We start from the raw sequence: 6,840 nt of genomic DNA, 5'->3' as shown, positions 1-6,840 counted from the left end.
CATTTCAAAACGTATGGTCCGACGCCACCAAACGAGGACTCCATAAATAAATGGCACCAAGAAAGAACGACCGAACAACAACGACCAAATTGGAGCTATAAAAATATTTTATAAAAATCATATGCACCACAATATTTGGAAGACGAAAAGGCTATAAGGAAAATAATCAGTGAAAATTTCTCCCCCACTACAGAAAGTGATAAAATTAGCCTCATAATATTACAAAAGCATGAAAACCAGCCAGCTGCTTCTTAGAAACACCCGGCGCCCCAGAAACGTCTTTGAAGAGGAAGGAGTGTCATCTACGAATTCACATGCTCGGTGGATGGATGCCACCATTCTTATATCGGGATGACCACTACCAGACTCTCCAAGCGTCTCTCGTGTCATCTTCAAGAAGGGCCATTTTCATTCACTATAGGGAAAAACACAACAGGAGACCAGAAAGAGCTGAGCTTATAAAGAACATAGAAATTATTGACCATGCACCGGACCGAAAAACGCCTACGTTATCTTGAAGCTTTACATATATTAGAGAAAAAACCGACTATCAACACGGTAAAAGAAACAGAGTTTCTCCCCACCATCATAAGAAGAAATGGCGCAAGAAACCAACCGACTACGTATACATCCACGAGAGAGAGAGGAGATCGAGGGGGGAGAGACAGAGAGAGAGAGATCGAGAGAGATCAGGGGGGAGAGGAGAGAGAGAGAGAGAGAGAGAGAGGAGAGAGAAAGAGAAAGAGAGAGAGAGGAGCAAACAGAGAGAGAAAGAGAAAGAGAGAGAGAGGAGAGGCAGAGAGAGAAAGAGAGAGCGTTAGAGAAGGAAGCGAAAACGACGAGAGAGAGACGAGAGAGAGAGGAACTTGCAGAAGAGAAAGAGAGAGAGCAAGAGAGAGAGAAAGAGCGGAAGAAGTAGAGAGAAAGCGGGAGAGAACGAGCGGAAGATATATCAATTGTACAGCCTGCCGCCCAAGAGGTGGGTACCCCAAACAACACCAACCGACGCTAATAACCCCGTCCAAACTACGTAGGTCAGAACGCCTCAGGGGGAGACTTCGTTTCCATCCAACGACCATTAAAATCCGTTCCCACCGACCCGCCCACCCCCGATTGTACACGACCTTGCATGCTATAAATACTTGTAAACTGTATCTTAATTCACTGTACTGTAAACTCTCATAGATGATTGCCTGTGCGCTGTCGACACGTTAGAGGAATAAACCTAAGACAAATGAAAATCTACATGTCCTTAGGAAACTTAATACACCTGCTACATGCTGACGAGGAAAAAGTAATAAGAAGAATTGAGAAGATTCTATAAATAAAATGCCGTTTTTGAAACAGCAATAATAATAATAATAATAATAATTATAAATAATAAAACTACATTTGATTTTTCAGCTCAAGAACCAATATATCAGTGGAGTGTATTAATCTATCGTGGGATGAGTTCTGGAACAGGAATATGGTTTTTGACGTGTATATATATATATGAAGTTTTCATAATAAAACTAATATTGTACTACTTACCTGAACACCTGCTTAGCCTGGTCACTGACCAGCCGAACTATATCCCACATATTCCCACTAAGTGGGTAATTTTAACTGTCAGTGTTACCAACGCTGCAGGTAAAATCTAGTCAAATGAGTTACCTGTGTAACCGTTGGCAGCGCTGCCGCAAATACCTGCCACCAGTGGCCTGTCTCCTCATTCCTCAATTGAATCATTCACTATTCAAATTGAAGTGGGGAGGAGGGTGGGAATCATCAGGTCAGTTCAGGTAAGTATTACAATATTAGTTTTTTATTATGAAAACTTCATATTGCAATACACTCCCTGAACACCTGAATTAGCCCGATTAACAACATTTAGTCGGAGGCAGGGGTCAATCTCATTCAGCCCGACCTGTCCACAGAACATACGCAGGTAACTCATAAGCAACCTAGCATGTATAAAGCATGTATCCTACCTAGTATCTAAACTCGAGGTGAGGATGTTTGCAAAGAAAGTACTTCAACATCAGTGTTGTGTTTAAGGTACTGTCTAAGTCAGAAGTATCTCCCCATGTGATAAGCTATACTACTTATTCATGGAGGTAAAAACAAATCTCCTCACCTGGTTGTCCAGCTCAGTAGGTGAGGATGTTTGCAAAGAAAGTACTTCAAAGTCAGTGTTGAGTCTAAGGTACTATCTGAGTCAGAAGTATTCCATGTGATAAGCTATACTTCTTATTCATGGAGGAAAAAACAAAAAAAATCTCCTTCACCTGGTTTGTCCAGCTCAGTAAGTGAGGATGCTTGCATAGGAAGTACCATACCGTCGGTGTCGAGTCCTAGGTACCGCCCTGAGTCTGAAGAACCTCCCAGTGGTATTCATACCTCTCATGTATGGATGGGAAAGGTGAACCTCCCATGTGGCTATGTAGCCTCTCATGTATGGAGGAGAAGTTGAGTGTGCAGACCTTCAGTTCTCTACTGCTTCTCACTGTATAGATACTTGTGCTGAAGAAGTAGTAGTTATTCCAACATGACCATCGGGATCTGCCTAACCTCAAGGGCCTAAGGGAGGACAAAACACACTCTAAGCTGGACCAACAGAAACACTAGAGTTCATTAGCTATCACTGCCTCCCTAAACTTCTAACACCATAAAGTTCATTTAGACTATCACTGCCTCCCTAAACTTCTAACACCCTGAAGTTCATTTAGACTATCACTGCTTACCTAAACTTCTCAACACCCTAACTCTACTAAGCCAACTATAAAAGTTACCGCAACGACAGGACCCCGAGAGTAACCTCTCTGAAGAAACTGAAATTCCTTAAGGTACGGTGTTGTGAAAAATCACAACTCTCTCAAAAAAAAAAAAAACCACCTACACAATCGCCGACAGCGAAACATTCCTCTGGAAGCCAAAGGGTAGCCCTCCGCATACTTGCGCCCTTGGATTGACTAAGAACCCATTCTTATGAGTGTCCGGATAGCGCTGAGGCAATGATTTAACAATAGTCCCAATCCTCTCCTTGCCAAGCAAAAAACATAGCATAATCCTCAGAAATGTTAGTCCCTGGTATGCAAACCCCCTCGAACCAAAGTGAAGAGGTTATCAAACAGTCCAGGCTCAGAGAAACACCATCAACTCTTACCACATTCGCACAGTGTGGCTGTGAAAGGTGTCCTCCAAATACGAGCCTCATGATTCGTAACCCTTACCACACGAATCAATGAAGGAACCCAATAGAGAAAAAAACCCTCAACTGACTCGTAACCGGAAGTAGGACTCCGACGAGGAGTTACCCGCTAGCTCATACAGAAAAATGATGCTAGCTTAAGTCATTCCCCAAAAACTGCCCGACTCGCCGAAACCAGACTACCCTACTTGATGTTTTGAGAGATTTGCTGGTTTGGTTGAATACAACATATCAAACATTACTTGAATTAACTGAGATACCTCCAGAGCCTGGAATGCGGAAGGATATGAATGGACAAAGTCCACAATCCGTTATACTCGCTTCCTTCGCCGGAGAAACAAAAAAAAACACACAACTAGCAACCGAGTCTCTCTTCAAAGGTATCTATCCTCTGTCAGACCTGTCCGGCCACACCGGACGGAAAAAAAAAAAGGAAAAAAAAAAGGAGGAGAGGAGAAAAAGCCGAACCCCGACAAGAGCAGCACCCAAGAACCCGGAAACCTACTACACCTGGCTGCTCGATACCAAAACGACATAAGATCCCATCATATCTGAGCCTACGATCCGATTGCGCAACGATATACCAACAAGAAGATGATAAAAACTCCTGTGCAAGTCGTACTCGACTGCGCACCCCGCACTCCCCCAGACATCATGATGTAACCCCTGCTGTCCGACCGTTGTCCACCCACTCACAAGAGCGAACTGTCTGTCACCAGTTCGCAAAACTTGTAAGAGTTAGTCACTCGAACCTGCGGATACCCTCATACCCCAGTGACGATAAACGTTACGCCTGAGCCGAATATACCTTGGCGATGAACGACCACCACATGCGAGTCACTCCCATACTGTTGCGCCAAACATGTACCAACCAAGACGATGACCTAACCTTGAACCAGTCTCAATTTACTGCGAAACTCCGCACTCACCATTGACTATGACACGAGACCAGGACGACTACAATAGGCGAGCAACACCCCTAAAGAACGAAGAAGTCGCAAAACGCGATCCAACTAACCCCCTTTACCAATACGTACTAAACCTAGACTGGAGTCCGGAGCAAGTGAGGGAAAGAACGTACTCCCCAGACACGGAATCAAGGTCGAACCCAATGAAACCCACCTTGAAAACCCCATAAGGACGGAACAGAAAAGCACCAGGAAAAAGTTGAGAAAATAAGGAGAGAGAAAAGCACTATCGAGTAACCCACAGGAACACCTAGCGCCGACATTGTGCAGGTGAGAACCACTGTGCGGTACAGTGCTCTAATAACGGGTTACGAACTGCGGAAACCAATGGGAGCCGCAGAAGGAATTACCAGCTACCCAATAAGAAAAGGGGGAACCCGAGGGCACAAAAGGTGCTAATTACGATGCAGACTAACTGCGAACGGCCGTAGCCCCCCCAGCATTACCGCGGTAAGCACGTTACGTCTCACACTCCTAAGGTATATAAATGGGAACGAAGAAGGAAGATTACTAACTACCCTATGAAAAGAGTGGGTGGTGACAACCGGTATCGATACAGCCAACGATGGCGCAGGTGAATCTCCAAATTGCCGTAGCCTTCCTCAGAACTACGGAGGACACATTACGTCCTCAAAAAACTAAGTTAAGGATGAAAATACGGAGTTGCGGAACCGCTTTGAAGCATCAACATCAGCGCCTGAGAATTACAGGACCCGTGGAAGGTGCTACGAAGGCAGCCCCTCCAAATTATTTCCTTAACCCAGAGAGAGAGAGAGAGAGAGAGAGAGAGAGGAGAGAGAGAGAGAGAGAGAGAGAGAGAGAGAGAGATTGAAATCATCTCCAATTTTCAGGATGAAACAATGAAACTGGCTCTACGTGATATTGGTAAATAAAAAACAGGATGAGCGAGAAGACTCCGAAGCGACATCCGAAGTATGAGCAGCTGAAGAAGGTTGTGTAAAAGACATTATAAGTTTTCTTTACAGGAAAAAACTGGGCGAGAGAAACTAGACCGACTGGCTTTTTCCTCATGATAATCTGAGAAACATTAGAAAATCAGGAAATTATTCAGACGTGGTCGTGAATACAGTCCGTATTGAAGCTACCGTAATTGACTTGCGTTAAGTTAGATTTTTACGATGGGGTTAGTATTTGAAATCAGAACTACATTGCAAATAAGTCTTGCTATCTCTCGCGCAGCTGGCGTAGGCAACATCGTGCATCAGACAGCGAGATTGTAGGGTTTAAAATAAAATTTAGGCCGGTAAACCGCCGATATTGGGAACTATGAGGTTCATTCAGCGCTGAAGGGAATTGACAGAAAAATGTTTGAAAAGGCTGTAACAAGAAGAAAACCTCTGTTGTTCACAATGAGTCAATTGTTAGGAGAGGGTGGAAAAACAGCATGAGTAGAGAAAAAAAATGAAATCAGGAAAGTAAGAGAGAGAGAGAGAGAGAGAGAGAGAGAGAGAGAGAGAGAGAGAATTACAACAGTCTAACGTCTCCAATTCCATAAATTTGCACCCTCTTCTAAGTTAAAAGGTATTATCTTAATGATATACTCGTATAACTGCGTACAGCTATGAACAACCGAACGAGAACTTGTTGCTAATACGATCGAATCCTATAGCAACATCACTTATTGTGATCGGCGTGTGAAAGTAATCGAATCCGATAACAACGTCTGTTTATTGTATTCATCCGCGTGCGACGGTAATTACTGTATTCATGATATAAATGTAGCTGAAGCTGATAAGGCAAAATTACGTGCATCAGCAACCTGGAAGAGGTCCCAAGCTTTTGTATGAATTCAAACGCAGCCGTGGTAAAAGAAAGTAATAGCATGAAAGAGCTCGTTTACTGTTGTCTCACCGATAAAGATTAATCAAGTGTAAGGTTCTAATACCTATGAAAACGAGTGAAAACGAACGGATCGCTAAATTTACGCATCTAAGCTGAGGGAAAAACTAGCTTCTAATGAGACGTATTAGTCAAATTTGGCCTATTAAATTACATCGTAAGACGAACAGCATGACTTCGTTTCATAAGTTAAGTATCAGAACTCATTATGGTAACTAGGAACAACATTAGCCGAGACCTTGGCAAGTGATATGGTTGAATCTGGAGCCAAGGAAATAGACTAGCCGGCATCATTGTCTGTCTAAGCCACGCCTGCTTACAACAGTGCTGTTTTGAAAAGCTTGTAATTGTAATTGTAATTTAATTGAAAAAAAAATACATTACATTTCAATTTAATTGAAAATTAATAAATTACATATTTAAAGTAATTAAAATTCAACTTTATTAGGTCAAATATTAATTTCAGTTGTCACTGTAATTTGATAATACAACTGGTAATTCTTTGTAACTGTAATTGACATAAGCACAATGTAATTACTGAACGGCCTTAGTCCGTTAAACGTATGAAGACGTCATACAACGAAATCCTTTTAGTATCTGACATCTAATCATATGCCACAAAGATACCAGTATTGACTGTTAAATGTCCAACATAGTTGAAAACATGTTTGCTTCAAGAAAAAACAAAACCGTCTTCTTCAAGACGACAACCTGGCCTAAGTAAGAAAGAGTTGTTACGTTAGTTACGCTATCCAATCAGGACAAGAATGAGGTGGATTACGGCGACGCAAACCCTTATTGGTCATCAGCTGATTCCAG

Source organism: Macrobrachium nipponense, chromosome 17, assembly GCF_015104395.2.
Source record: "Macrobrachium nipponense isolate FS-2020 chromosome 17, ASM1510439v2, whole genome shotgun sequence".
Classification (NCBI taxonomy): domain Eukaryota; kingdom Metazoa; phylum Arthropoda; class Malacostraca; order Decapoda; family Palaemonidae; genus Macrobrachium; species Macrobrachium nipponense.
Note: the sequence above shows the minus strand (reverse complement) of the source record.